This window comes from Octopus bimaculoides, chromosome 1 (assembly GCF_046866305.1).
Source record: "Octopus bimaculoides isolate indiv1 chromosome 1, ASM4686630v1, whole genome shotgun sequence".
Classification (NCBI taxonomy): Eukaryota; Metazoa; Mollusca; class Cephalopoda; order Octopoda; family Octopodidae; genus Octopus; species Octopus bimaculoides.
In genome coordinates, this window is record NC_142928.1 from 85,796,188 (window position 1) to 85,812,176 (window position 15,989).

A 15,989-nucleotide genomic window follows, 5' to 3' on the forward strand; every position below is an offset into this window, starting at 1 on the left:
TGTTTGGAAGTGCGTACATACATGCATACATACATGCATACATACATACATGCATACATACATACATACATACATACACACATACATACATACACACATACATACATACACACATACATACATGCGTATACAGAGAATTTTTAGAAGGCTTATAGTTGCCAAGATCAATTCCAATGCTATCTGGAGGAAGGGTTGCCCGGGCGTATACATCAAAGGCCTGTTAGAACAAGCATTTATTCGCACCTTTAAAAACAAGGAATACTGGTGGAACACACCAACAGAATATCACTTCGATGCAAGCATAACAGACCTGATATCGTTTTCTGGAATAGGCAACATAAGTTTTACATTGTTGCAGCAGTCAGTTGCCCAGCGTATGTGAGTGTACAATCAAAAGTCTAAGAAAAAGATAATATTTATCGCGAATTAATTCGGAACTTACAGCGCTTTTACTCTGACAGTAAATTCTCATTTGTACCTATCATCATAAGTGCATTATGCTATGTTTCTATTACACAAAAACCTAGAAATATTAGGTTTTTCGAAGAAAGAGCAAAGAAGGCTGACCGGATTCTCCAAATCCAATCTATCAGTGGCACAGTGAAAGTTTGTAAGACATTCCAAAGATTCTCTATCCGAGATTCTTTAAGTGAATAGATGCACACACTTGACTGTGTGTATCGACAGCTCAGCCAACTCAACCACACATTTACAAACGTCGGGAAATCTTTTGACTCAAAAATGTATTGTCGCTTTGTAAGCGACCGGCTTAAATTCTCTTGAATAAAACTCAACAGAAAAATCATACATACATATTCCAGAATAAATATGATATCATGATCCGCAAATACTGCACTTTCTCCATGCTTCGGTTTGACCATGGATAATTATTAGATCAGTATTTCGCTGTTCTGATTTTATATAACGCGCGTATATATTTTGCATTTGACGTTTAATTTCTGCGTGCGGGCTCAGCCGTGTGGTTACTTCGTTTAAACTGAATCTTACTGCTAGACTCTTCCTAACCCTGAAACCACTGGTGCCAACCCGTACACTCTGTTTCCAGGCGCAGGAGTGGCTGTGTAGTAAGTAACTTGCTTACCAACCACATGGTTCTGGGTTCAGTCCCACTGCGTGGCACTTTGGGTATGTGTCTTCTAGTATAGCCTCGGGCCGACCAAAGCCTTGTGAGTGGATTTGGTAGACGGAAACTGGAAGAAGCCCGTCGTATATATGTGTATATATATATATATATATATGTGTGTGTGTGTGTGTGTGTGTGTGTGTGTGTGTGTGTGTGTGTGTGTGTTTGTCCCCCCCCCCCAACATCGCTTGACAACCGTTGCTGGTGTGTTTACGTCCCCGTAACTTAGTGGTTCGGCAAAAGAAACCGATAGAATAAGTACTAGGCTTACAAAGAATAAGTCCTGGGGTCGATTTGCTCGACTAAAGGTGGTGCTCCAACATGGCCGCAGTCAAATGACTGGAACAAGTAAAAGAGTATTTGCTCTAACTTCCGTTAATTTATTAAGGAGCTATTCACTTGGCTATATGTATCCCCCAACTGAACACGCTTCTTGTGCTAAGTCAAAACATGCTATCATTATCAATGTCAATATTAAGCAGACTATCTTGACGGATCTAAACATGCTATTATCATCAATATAAATATTAAACAGAAAATTTGGATGATTTATCTTATATTTGGTTTTACTATCATTTCCTTATTGTATCCATTTTACCCCACTGTGGTCTACAGAATTAGTATGTGAAACACCCGACGAACGTCTAACTCGACTGTTTACAGTCTGCCTTTCCTATATATCTTTTTCTCACCCACTAACATACAAATAGTTATGTAGTTGAGTTACAGGAAATTGTTGATATAATTATTGTTACAGCTGTTGTTGCCAATGTTCAGTGGTAAGTGAGCTCTGATTCAGCTGTCACCACCTGATGAGTGAGCAGACAGAATTCTTAGGGCATCGGATGAAATGTTTTGTGGTATTTCTTCTGCATACGTTATGAGGGCAAATTCCGCTGATCTCAGCTTTGTCTTTCATTCCTCTAGGGATGATAAAATAGGTATGAGTCAAATACTAGGCTCACTATTATGAACTATATAACTGGCCTTATACAAAAGTTTGAAGCCATTATAAGATGGTGAATTGACACAATTCTTAGCATGTCGAACAAAATGCTTAGTGGTATTCCTTCCAGCTTTTTATAATCTAAGTTCGAATCACGCGGAAGTTAACTTTCCATTCTTTCCGAGTCGATAAGATGAAATAGCAGTCAATTACTGGAGTCGATGTAATTATTATTATTATTATCATTATTATTGTTGTTATTGTTATTTATTGTCTTTGCACAGCTTCTAACGCTGGCGATGTACTATGGTGCCAGCTGAACTAGGTAACCAGTGAACTAAGGTAACACCCCTTATTTTTCAAGCACCACCCGGAGTATTGGAGCCGTTCCAAGCAGTGCTGTTTTCTGCAAGTGCTCCACTCTTATTGCAGCCCCATTTGTTCCATGTACTTCTCAAGATTTATATTCCGACAATTATTGGTATTACTACCACCTTTTTCAGAAACCACAACTGCTTAACCTCCCAAACTAACCTGTCATATCTATCGACTTTTCTTTCTTCCTTATCGCATACCTTGTTGTCAGCTGGGCATGCTATATCTATGACCCAGCATCGTTTGCTTTCTTTCTCAATTAACATTATGCCTGGTTTCCCATTCTCTATCTCATGGTCGCACTGAATCATAGGAGCTTTGTATTATCATTTCGATAATGCTTTCGGGTTTATGTTCGTACCACTTCAACATCGTCGTCGTCGTCGTCGTCGTCGTCGTCGTCGTCGTCGTCGTCGTCGTCGTCGTCGTCGTCGCCGTCGCCGTCGCCGTCGTCGTCGTCGTCGTCGTCGTCGTCGTCGTCGTCGTCGTCGTCGTCGTCGTCGTCGTCGCCGTCGCCGTCGCCGCCGCCGCCGCCGCCGCCGCCGCGACGTGCTGGTAGAATCGGTAGCACGCCGGGCAAAGTGCTTAGCGGTATTTCACCTGCTGCAACGTTCTGAGTTCAAATTCCGCTAAGGTCCTTTTGGTTTCTCAGCTTTCTTCTCCATTTTGGCAATAAAAATCTCCTCTGGCCAGTCTCAAATAATCTATTCTGTAGATACTGATCTATTCTTTTCTGGTATCTGAAAAGCATACCTGCAACTGCTATGATACGTTGTTTCGACTCTTCTATGTTTGACTATCGCAAATCCTTTCTCTTTGACTAAATATCTTTTCTCGAGAGATTTGGAACTTCTGTTTCCTAACTTGTTCAGTTTCCAGGTGTCTGTTCAGCTCAGATCTTGTCTTAAAGTCTTCCCTTTATTTTGTAGTCTCCTTTTCCACATTTTCTCTTTTCTAATCATTCCTTGTGGAATATCTAATCTTCTTGTAACTACTACTCCTCCTGCATAAATCAATGAATTAGTGTCTCCTATATTTTTAATATCTATCCTACTGATAACAGAATCTACTTTCCTAGTCATATCCAGCTTCCTTCTGTTGGCACCTTTAAATGATGGCATTCTTTTTCTTACTTCTTTACTCATTACTTTCTGCAAGTCATCTAAAATCTTCTGATCTTCCTCACTTAAACCACTTAAATTACTGGTGCCAGTTGTCCCTTCCTTATTGGTAGTGCTATTATTTTTTTTTTCCTTTAGGTTCTTCTTTGGTTTGATCTGTATCTCTTATGTTGTTGTTTGTCTTTCCTACTGCTTGGTCTTTCTTTTCCAGTTCTCTTGTGATCTCTTCCACCTCACTGCCTGGTACTGCATTCTTCTTCCTATTATTATTAAGATCATTATTATTATTATTATTATTATCATTATTATTATTATTATTATTATTATTATTCGCTGCGGAATGCGTATAATACGTAAGGCGTTTTTTCGAACACGCTTCGTAAGTTAGGCTTTCTATGTTTTCACCCTTTTGTTACAAGTATGTTATTAATTTTTGTTATAAACTGACAATAAGAATACCAAGAACCTCTTGGTAGATGCTCAGTGGTTGTTTCTATCCCGTAAAGGGCAGTATTTATTTAATTATCTATTGCATTCAGGAAACGCCCCATCTTGTGTAAAAACATAAACATGCAAGACGGCGTCGTCATCACCATAATTACCATCGGCATCAGTGGCAATCATGGGAGCGTTGAGTGGGAAAGCCGTCCCTCCCACTAGCCCTCCCACAGAAGAAGTCTCCCCCCTCCCTCATGTCACTCACTCCCAGTTACAACAACAACAATAGACTAAGGGATGTGAGAGCTCACGAAGCATGTAAAATCAGCAACAGTAACAGCACCAATGCGAAGACGGACAAGAGAGAGAAAGAGAGAGAGAGAGTGAATAAATCAGAAATAAAAGTCACACCACGGCGACGACTATTGGACAACTGCGAAACAGAAATTACCAAAACAACAACAAAGATAATTAATGCAAAGGACACCGACAAAAACAATTCCACCAATCAATAAAGGTTTGACGACGTGGCCAACTTCAAAAAAGAAAGGTTTCCGCTGGCCCTTAAAAAAGCAAAAGAATTGGCCCAAGCCAAAAAAATCATAAAAATTGAGGTGGGTAAGACAGCGGTTCTTGTGCCTCCTCAATTGTAGCAAATGAAGGAAAAGAACTGTTTATTTTAAATGAGTCTCGTGGAAGAGCAGGTGATCAGAAATAGCATCTATATGTCAAGTGGAGTAGGTTCTGAAGGACATCTTAGAAGATGTGGCTGACTTACAAGATGCAGACAATATACCAGCATCGAGGTCCTCTTCAAGAGTAAGGAACTTTCACGTAAACATGCAGTAACGCCTTGGTGGTGTGAAGAGTGGGTCCTGTACCCAAGCCACCTCTCAAAAAGAACTGCCAGAATAAAAATATCAAGCACTCTGCCGGATGTGAGCGTCTGGTAGATTGTGGCCTACGTGGTAGAGGATCCGGAGCCACTCCTAGAGGTGAAACGGAGCAGCAGGGAAAACTGGTCCGGGATAACCATTGAAATCCTACTTCTTGTGAAACTGGAAACATGGAAAAATCCCAGACCTTGTACAGCAGCCCAACGGGGTCGACCTGCGTGTTATAGTAGAAGGTAGAAAGCTTCAGTGCGATATTTGTGGGACCACAAGACATCTCAGAGGCTTCTGCCTCAAAAAGACAGGAGGCACTCCCACCACCCAAACAAAACTTTCAGCAACAGCGACAACTAAGACATTATGCCACACATGCACCCTCATTATCAGGTGAAGCACTAGCAAAGACAATAGAGACAGCCACCCAGGGTATCTCCCAAGCCAAGACTCCGTCTTCTCTTCTCTCAAACACACATACACAAGGCAGTGAGTTGGCAAAATCATAAGCATGCCCCGTAAAATACTTAGCGGCATTTCGTCCGTCTTTATGTTCTGAGTTAAAATACCACCGAAATCGACTCTGCCTTTCATCCTTTGGGGGTCGATAAATTAAGTACCACTGAAACACTGGGATCGATGCAATCAACTAGTCGCCTCCCCAAAAACATTTCGGGCTTTGTACCTTTAGTAGAAAGGATTATTATTATTATTATTATTATTATTATTATTATTATTATTATTATTACATGAAAACTCAGCTTTTTTCCTAGGTTTGATGGAAAGTGTCAGCTGTCCACAGCCAGCAAACTAAGGTGACACTTGTTTACTGATCATGCTTCAAGAGCCCTGTGAAGAATTCTTGCATTTCCAAGCAATGCTGATTTTTGTAAGTGTTCTACCTTCACACTTGCACCGTTTTTTTTTTCAGCCATGTTGGTAGCTGAGTACTGATACTTCCAAGTGCACCAATTATTGGTATCACGTCTACTCTCTTCATTGACTACAACCTTCGTATTTCCTACTTTAAATCGTCATAGTTGTTTATTTTTTCTTCTCCTTTCACATTGGTCCTGTTGTCACCGGGGCATGCTATGTCGATTATTATATTATTATTATTTATTGTCTTTTCACTGCTTCTAACACTGGAGATGTACTACGGTGCCAGCTATTCACTACCAGTGAACTAAGCTAACACCCCTTATTTTTCAAGCACCATACGGATTATTCGAGCCGTTCCAAGCAGTGTTGTTTTCTGCAAGTGCTCCACCCTTATTGCAGCCCCCATTTGTTCCATGTACTTCTCAAGGTTTTTACTCACTCTTCTCGGGACTCCGACAATTATTGGTATTACTACCACCTTTTTCAGCAACCACAACTGCTTAACCTCCCAAGCTAACCCGTCATATCTATCGACTTTTCCTTCTTCCTTATCGCATACCTTGTTGTCAGTTGGGCTTACCATATCTATAATCCAGCATCGTTTGTTTTCTTTCTCAATTAACATTATGTCTGATTTGCACTGAATCATAAAATCCCAATAGGATCTTTGCATTATCATTTTCGATGATGACTTCGGGTTTATGTTCGCACCACTCTTTTGCTTTGTCAAGTCCATACACGTTGCAAAGTGTCCAATGGACAATCCTTGCTATATTGTCATGACGTCTCTTATATTCCTTCTGGGCTAGTGGCGTACATTGGCTGGTAATATGCCATACGGTTTCGACATTATGTCCACAAGTTCTGCACTTATCACTTTCTGCTGTGTTGTCTATTCCGCAGTTGATGCAATTCGTTCTTAATTTCTTAATGTTTGCTCTTGGGTAGCATAGATTAGAACCTCCGTTTCCGGTTTTAAATCACTTTTAGTTATCCAGAGCCATCTTCAACATCCCTATGAAATTGTCCATGCATTCTTTTCTTTATCCAGATATTTTCAGCTTCATTCATTCTCAAGTCCTTGTACAGTGCTTTATCTTTGCAGTCTTCCATCCTACACAAGCCTGACCTTCTTACTTCCAGTAATAGTGGTTCTGTGGCATCTTTTACATGCTATGCTATGTTTTTTCTTCTGCTCTAATGCTGTGTTCGCATCCAATCAGTTCCTTGCCCCCCCCCCTTTTTTTTTCTTAGTACATACAGTCTGTCTGTGTCACTTTTTGAGTGGTGTATCCCATATTTAGTCAGCAACTTCCTTGTCTTTCTGTCTAAGCTGTTTAGTTCGTCTACTGTCCATGCGATTACTCCTGCTCCATATCTAAATCATGAAACCGCTCAGGTGTTGATAGTTTCAATCATTCCGTCCGTTTAATTTCAACTTAAGGATCAGTCTCAGTCTGCGCAAGAACTCCACCTTAAATTTGTCTGTCATTTCTTACTCCATCAATTTATCCATTTCCATTGTTGTTGTTGTTGTTGTTGTTGTTGTTGTTGTCTGTCTGTCTGCATGTCTGTCTGTCTGTCTGTCTGCCTGCCTGCCTGTCTGCCTGCCTGCCTGTCTGCCTGTCTGCCTGTCTGCCTGTCTGCCTGTCTGCCTGTCTGCCTGTCTGTCTGTTTGTCTGTTTGTCTGTTTGTCTGTTTGTCTGTTTGTTTGTTTGTATGCTTGTTTGTTTGTTTGTTTGTTTGTTTGTTTGTTTGTTTGTTTGTTTGTTTGTTTGTTTGTTTGTTTGTTTGTTTGTTTGGCTTTTGCTCTGTATTTGTACAAATTGACTTCAAGTCTCACCCGGAGACCTTAAGAGACAAGTTAGAAGTTCAAATTGATGTCATGACTAGTGTGGCATATATCTGGTTTTGCACAGAGTATTATTCTAAAGAATGTCTGCCAAAATTAAGTTATTTTTATTATTATTATTATTATTAATCATTTCTGTCAATAATTACATTATATAATGTGTACTTCAAAAGAAATTTAGCTACTATTTCTAGCTGGCCAGTGGGGCTCCTCATTGGTTCTTTATACTCGTTATTTGTTGTGCATATAAATGTTTCGTTGAAATGCTTTACTGATTGTTGCTGCTGCTTCTACTACTAGTGATAATGATAATATGATGAAGATTTTCAAAATTAATTAAGATGTATAATCATCTTGAATTACACAAGATGGTTCTTTTTTCTCTCACAATTTCCTTGTTTTGGCGGTGAGCCAGTTTTAAGTTGGAATGAGGCACACTGATCTTTGAGAATGGTGAGCTGGTGGTGCTGTACTTTATGTAGTATTTTCTATTAATAGTAATTTTGTTTGTAATTAATATCATTTTCGCAGGTAAGCAAAGAAGCCTCCACGCGTTTTTATTTTTAGACTTACAAATAGCAACTACAGTCGTCGATGTATTTGTTGTGATACAAAAGGGTGTGGGATAGTCACGGTTATTTCCCCTTCCATCATAGGTTTGCTCTGTTTGAGCTGACCTGGGACTAATACATTAATAGCAACAACATATTTCTTTTTTTTTTTTTACGTACATTATTCCACCTCAAGCAGCTATTAGTACGATGGGGAGGAGTGAGTGCACTAAACGAAGAGGATAGTTTTGAAACTACCCAATACACCGTTAAGGGTGTGCGGAATTTTCATTTACATACATTTACTTACACACGTGCACACATTCACCATTATCCCATTCTAATTATAATGTAACTGCTTCCTCAATGCAAATGCCGATTACAACAATACTGCAGTAATCAAATACTGAGGGTAGATGAACGAATGTCAGAGTTTCTACGGAGAGTAGGACTTGGGAAAATGTTTACCAAATCGCCTTAAAATTAAACACCTACTGTCTATAATTTGGCAGTCTATTCTAACAAGCAAAGTAACCACAGTTTTCCTCAATGGTGTATGTATATGTATATGAGGCACTCTATCGGTTACGATGATGAGGGTTCCAGTTGATCAGCTCAACGGGACACTCTGTTCGCGAGTTTAACGTGCAAGTGACTGGACACTCCACAGACACACATACCCATAATGTAGTTCTTAGGAAAATTCAGAATGTCACGCGGTATGTGACAATGCTGACCCTTTTGAAATATAGGTACGACAATGGGCTATAAATTATGAGATTTCAAGAGCCTTATACTAGAACCCTAGTAGCTTCTCAACTACACCGCTATACGTGCACCAATAAGCCATTCCTGCGCCTTAGTGTAGGTATTGTTTTCTTAATCGCTTTTGATATTTCGATATGACTCACGCATTTTGAATTATAACAAGTGCTAACAACTACGTCATACAATGCAAAAGGAAAATAATTTGACCGACCACGGACTAATGTAGTCGTTGATGTAAACACAAAATGGCGACAATGTAATTTTATACATATATTTTTAGATTCTTTAAGGTTTATGGAATACAATTTTTACGCATTTAAAATTAAAAAATATATATATAGCGACATTTGAAATGCGATAGCGTTTAACTCATTCAATCGATGCAGGCGTGGCTGTATTGTAAGAAGCTTACTTCCCAGCCACATGGTTCTGGGTTCAGTCTGACTGCACCGCACTTGAGCAAATGTCTTCTACTATAGCCTCGGGCTGACCAAAGCCTTATGAGTGGATTTGGTAGACGAAAACTGAAAGAAACCCGTCGTATATATAAAGTCCATAGATGAGTTCCAGAGATTCTCCGTATAGACGACACTTAGTATTGCTCAAAATGTTCAAACTTAGATTCCAATGTCTTTGCAAGGTATCGGTTCCATAAGGCAAAGAAAGGCTATAATAGGGATTCAGTTGAGCGGGTTGATTAATTGGGTTAATGGAAAGGGTGATATAGATTTGTATTTAAGTTCAGAATAACGTCTAATAAATTGGCCATCTTAGTATAATTTTCGTACGAGATACTCGGGTTATAGTTTTTAAAAAGTATATATAAGACTTACTTAATGCCTTCTACAGAAGGTCGAGATAATCCAGTTGCTATAAAGAGTGCATCATCTCTGTACAGTCCGCAGGAGAGATTAAGGAATTATTGTTTAATTTGGGAAGAAAGACTAGGCTGACAAGGTCAGTAACACATGTACACTTTCTCCAATCCAAATTCTAAATTATCTAATTATCTACCTCCTTAACTTATATACACAACCTCAAATCTCAAAATTTTCTCTACACTCTAGCCTGCTCCATCACAAATGAGGCTCTCCCATATAACGCAAACAATGATTCCTTATGTTTCAGGGAATCGCTAACCATCCTTCGCCACCACAATCTCACATTATTTAATAGATTTTCAGATGTAATACTTTCTTGTAAACACAGTTTCTATTCATTATTTGCCCATTTTATTAAATCTATGTAATCCCATAACTATAATTATCCTTAACTAAAATTAATCTTGAGGTACGACTTGGTCAGCCTTGCAACTAACCACCTTAACTAATACCGCCCTTCTTATTAAACTATTTCTTCTCATTATTACCTTTGCAAATTCCTCTAACCAACCACATCCCACCTCCCCCAATAGCATCTCCATCCTCACAAATGGTATTCTTTCTTTCTCTTCTCTTATTTTTTCCTCTTCAACCAAAAGCTCTTACTACTACCCCATTCGACTGGATACTAACCTATTACTTCTCTCACCCTCTCTATTCACCTCCCTCTATTTAATTTTATACACCTATGCATACTTAGTACTCCCCTCCAATACCAACCCACATTCATTATTCTACTAACCACTGCTATGTTGACCGCCAACTCACCCCACTGCCATTCTGTCCACCTCCCTATATCTTTTCTCATACCTTTCTACATACTTTAGTAATCTCCCTCTGCCACTGAACTAGACACTTTACTTCCCTCAAATAATTGTCATTCCTTTTCTTACTATCACAACTTCCAATAGTTCCATAATTATAATCCATAAACTTTGACAAACCCAACATAACTGACTACCATTCAAATACTATTTACCCTAAACTCTCATTCATTTCCCGATTTCCCATATCTATTATCTCCCTTAGTACCCTCATTATTAACCACTCACTTTTCCTGAACTATCTTTTCTCCTCTCACCATTCCCTATCTTAATAACCCCCATAACTCCACCGACCACCCTCTAATACAGCTTGCTCTCCACATTTAATCATTTCATCTTTGAACTTCTCTGCATTAGGATCTGAAATGTAAAAATTTTCTCTACCCTGATGACAGAAGCCTTATCCCATATCAATTGCATCCATACGGGTGCATATTGTGATGAACTACATCTAACAACATTATTATGGATCTTCAAGACCCTGCCCCCAAATAGCTGTTGAACTTATAATACCTTTCTTCCACCCCTTTAATTTTCTCTGCCATTTGTACTCTGAGTAAGTTGGACCTATTAATATAAATATCTATATATTTTTGCTTAAAAATTCATCATCTGTAAGCCTCCGCCTTTTGCTTTCTCTCGTTTTCCTGTATAGATATATTCATATCTTGTATCTCATACCAAAACTATTATGTTTAATATATTTAATATATCGAATTTGTTTGTCCGCATGATTGCCTCAGTGTGTGTGTGTGTGTGTGTGTGTGTGTGTGTGTGTGTGTGTGTGTGTGTGTGTGTGTGTGTGTGTCTGCCTGTCTGTCTGTCTGTCTGCGTGCCTGCCTGTCTGTGTGCGTGTGTGTGAGTGTGTGCGCGTGTGTGTAACTATATGTGTGTTTGTCCCCTCCCCATCACCACTTGACAACTAGTGTAGGCGTGGTTACGTCCCCGTAAATTAGCGGTTCGGCAAAAGAGCAACTACTAGGCTTTAAGAATATGTTCTCGGGTCGATTTCTTCAAGGCGGTGTTCCAGCAATGCAGCAGTCAAATGACTGAAACAAGTAAAACATCTAAATTATTGACTACTGTGAATTTAAGTCATTACGGAACGGAAGCTTCTAGCATCGGTTTTTGTGTATCTAATTAAATAATTGTTAAATTTTATACTACTTTTCCCGTCATTGTAAAAAGAATGATAAAAAAACAAAATTTACGTAAATCAATTTATGCAAATAACTGATTAATTTAACATAAAGCGATGTTAAATAGCTCATTATTTTGTAAAGGTATGCACTTAATTAGATTATATAATTATCCGAATTATGCAATTATACTGAGTCAACAGTAGAAGTTTATAAGTTAGTGTGTACAAGTGTGCGTGTGCGTGTGTGTATTCAGGTATGCCGTGTGGTTAAGATGTTCGCTTCGAAACTACGTGGTTTCTGGTTCATTCTTCAACTTGGGTGCCTTTCCTCTAGCTCAAGACTGACTCACTTGTAAGACAATCTGGTAGATGGAAATGCTGTGTGTGTGTGTGTGTGTATGTGTGTGTGTGTGTGTGTGTGTGTGTGTGTATATCGGTGTGGAAACTATGTTTGTTTGTCTTTTGAACGCTTGACAATCAGTGTTGGTTTGTTTATGACCCAGCGGTGCGGTCCTTTTTAGGAATACATAACACCAAGAAAATTGCAATTTATAGTTTTAGTTTCTTCTTTAACTCCAATAAGATTCTGTTTATCTTTTTCGATGTTGCTTCTCTCCTGCTGGTCATTGCTCTTGTTGTTGCCGTGTCCGGCCGTGTCCTGTCATGTTGCTTGTTGCATCTACCTGCATGGTGAATTCGACTTTGCGATGGACGTCATTATAATCATGAATTATAGAAGGTTCTTCAATAAACCCGATCAGAAGAAAACCAGTTGTTTAACAAGGGTGGAAGATATAGCATTAATATTGGAGATAAAATTCATTGCAGACTGAATGAATAGTCCCCAAAGTCAAGTATATGACTGCTCGTACCGAGTTCCTATGTGTGTGTGTGTGTGTGTGTGTGTGTGTGTGTGTGTGTGTGTGTGTGTGTGTGTGTGTGTGTGTGTGTGTGTGTGTGTGTGTGTGTGTGTGTGTGTGTGTGTGTGTTACCAGTGCTACTGGTAACATGTAATCCAGTACAACCTGTTGCATGGTCGGGTCGTCGGCGACTAAACTGGCAACCCCACCAGGCTTGCTTGGTGAGGAGGGTGTTGTTGGACACCCTGCAGGATGAAAAATAAGACCTGTCAAAGGGCGGATGAACTCCTGAGCAGTCAACGACCATCCAACAAAATGTCTGTAAATATGTATATATATATATATATATGTATGGGTGTGTATATGTGTGTGAATGTCTGTAAATATGTATATATGAATAATTTTAATTTTATATATATACTATTTTTTATCTTTTATATTTTATTTATATATATATATATATATATATATTTTTTTTTTTTTTTTTTTTTTGATGAGCTGCTCCACATCGGTCACCGGAGTGATATTTGATCACTTTACAGAGTGTCTGAGTGTCGGTTAGGTGTCTGGAATGGGACGGCTTACCTCATGGGCAGGTAGAAGCTCTTTAACCTTGGTTGGTAATCTACCTAGGAGAAGGAAATCTCCGAAATAAAACCTGAGGCCTTGGAAATTCCTGGTTTTGTCAATTCTCTTGTCACACCGGTGAAAGTCTTCTTGGGCTAATAAGTCGGGGTAGTGCAGTGCAAGCTACACCCACTAAAAATTATTCATCTGCACAGGTACTTCCTGTACTCCAAATCTTAGTAAAATCATTCAATTGGTTGGTTGGCAGAAACCTAAAAATGCACCTGTAACTTATTTTAAAATGTCTGAAACAAATTCAGTAAATGGCAAAAAAGGCTTGGGAACATCAGGGGAACAGGTCTGGCCCGGCAGGTGTCCCAGTGTATCACAGGCTGGACCCGGTCGTCATTCTGCCACTGTGGTCAAACAGTCCTCAAGAAAAAGTAAAAATAAACATCGTTTGAATTTTGGCTGTTGGAATGTGCGCACACTTCTTGATGATAATTTCACGAAGAAGCCAGAAAGGCGTACTGCACTTATTGCATGTGAGCTAAAGAAATATTCCCTTGATATAGTTGCTCTCTCTGAAACTCGTCTCTCTGGTGAGGGTCAAGTAATGGAATCTGCTTATGGGTATACTATCTTCTGGAAAGGCCTACCTAAGGGTCAGCGTAGAGAATCTGGTGTTGGGTTTGCTCTCAAGAATACATTAGTGTCCTCCATTGCAGAGCTTCCAAGTGGTATATCTGACCGGATCATGTCATGCCGTATCAAACTGACAAAAGGTAGGTTTCTTACCGTTGTCAGTATTTATGCACCAACAATGTCCCATTCTGAGGAAACTGTGGGACAGTTTTATGACAATCTAGCAAGATTATTGAGGAAAGTACCAATTTCTGACAAGCTGGTCATTTTGGGAGATTTCAATGCAAGAGTTGGAAGGGACTATGTTTCATGGCCTGTTTTAGGTCGACATGGGATTGGAAAATGCAATAGAAATGGAGTAGCTCTTTTGACGTTTTGTACTGAGAATGATCTGGTTGTCACCAACACTCTGTTTAAGCAGAAAAATAAATATAAAACCACTTGGATGCACCCAAGATCTAAGCACTGGCATCTCATAGATTATATTTTGATTAGGAAATGTGATATGAAAGACGTTTCTAGCGTTCGGGTCATGAGAGGGGCAGAGAGCTGGACTGACCATCATCTACTGCGTGGCAAAATAGATTTTTCGATAAAACCTAAAAACCGACAGTCTGGTCCTAAGATACCCAAAAAGTTAAACGTTGCAAACTTTAAATTATCAAGCAACTTGCAAAGATTCCACGACGCTATAGAAAGTATTAATCTTGACCCAAACAATTTATGGGAAGATTTCAAAACAAAAGTATTTCAGGCTGCAAGTTCGTCAGTGGGATTTAAATCTCATAAATCCAGAGATTGGTTCTCAGATAGATCAGCAGAAATTCATGATCTACTTTTAGAAAAACAAAACTTAGGCAATACACTGCTCTCTCAGTCATTGAATCCCAACTCAAATGAAACTTACAGAAAGCTGAAAAGGAGGGTGCAAACTGCTCTAAGGAAAATTAAACAGGAATGGTGGAATGATAGGGCAAAAGGGGCACAAGAAGCAGCTGATAGAAATGATGCCAGTTGTTTGTATTCTTATGTTAGGGAGGTATATGGTCCAAAATCTTCTTCAGTAGCTCCAGTGAGAACAGAAGATGGATGTTTTCTTCTGACTGACACCGCTTCTATTCATAAGCGTTGGGTAGAACATTTCTCTGCACTTTTGAATAGACCATCATCCGTTAATATGAGGACGATAGAAAAAATTGAACAACTTCCAGTTATAGAAGAGATGGCATCTGAACCAACTCTAAATGACATTTATTTAGCTATGAATAAGCTGAATAACAACAAGTCTCCAGGATCTGATGGAATCTGTGCAGAAGTCTTGAAATATGGGGGTGACAAAATGATGGAACTCTTAAATATTTTAATTTGTCACTGTTGGAGAAGTGAGAAAGTGCCTCAAGACTGGATTGATGCCATTCTTGTCTCCTTATATAAATCGGGGCCAAAGGATCTGTGTGGTAATTTTCGTGGGATTTCCCTTTTGTCTGTGGTTGGAAAGGTGCTCGCCCGCATTTTGTTAGAACGTTTAAATACCTTTATAGTTCCAAGTATGGTGTCTGAGTCTCAGTGTGGTTTTCGTTCCTCCAGGGGCACAGCTGATTGTATCTTTACTGTCAGACAATTACAGGAGAAGTGCATTGAACAGAATCTTGCTCTGTAACATTGTTTTGTTGATTTGAGCAAAGCATTCGATACTGTTAATCGAAGTGTTCTGTGGCTAATTCTGGGGAAAATTGGTTGCCCAGAAAAGTTTATAAACATGGTCAAGGCTTTGCATCAGGATATGAGAGCTAGGGTTAATTTTGGTGGTAGGCTTTCTGAATCTTTTGCTGTGGAAAATGGAGTAAAGCAGGGAGACCTTGATGCACCCACCCTCTTTGCAATATACTTTGCCGTTGTGGTGTTACATTCTTTTCAAAACTCTGAGGAGGGTATCTACATAAAATATCGAACAACGGGGAATGTTTTTAATTTGACCCGACTGAAGTTTAAAACGAAGGTTTTTACTTCACTTATTAGGGAACTTTTGTATGCTGACGATTGCGATCTGGTTAGTCATTCTGAATCGGGTCTGCAATCCCTTGTATCTGCATTTGATGCAGCTTGT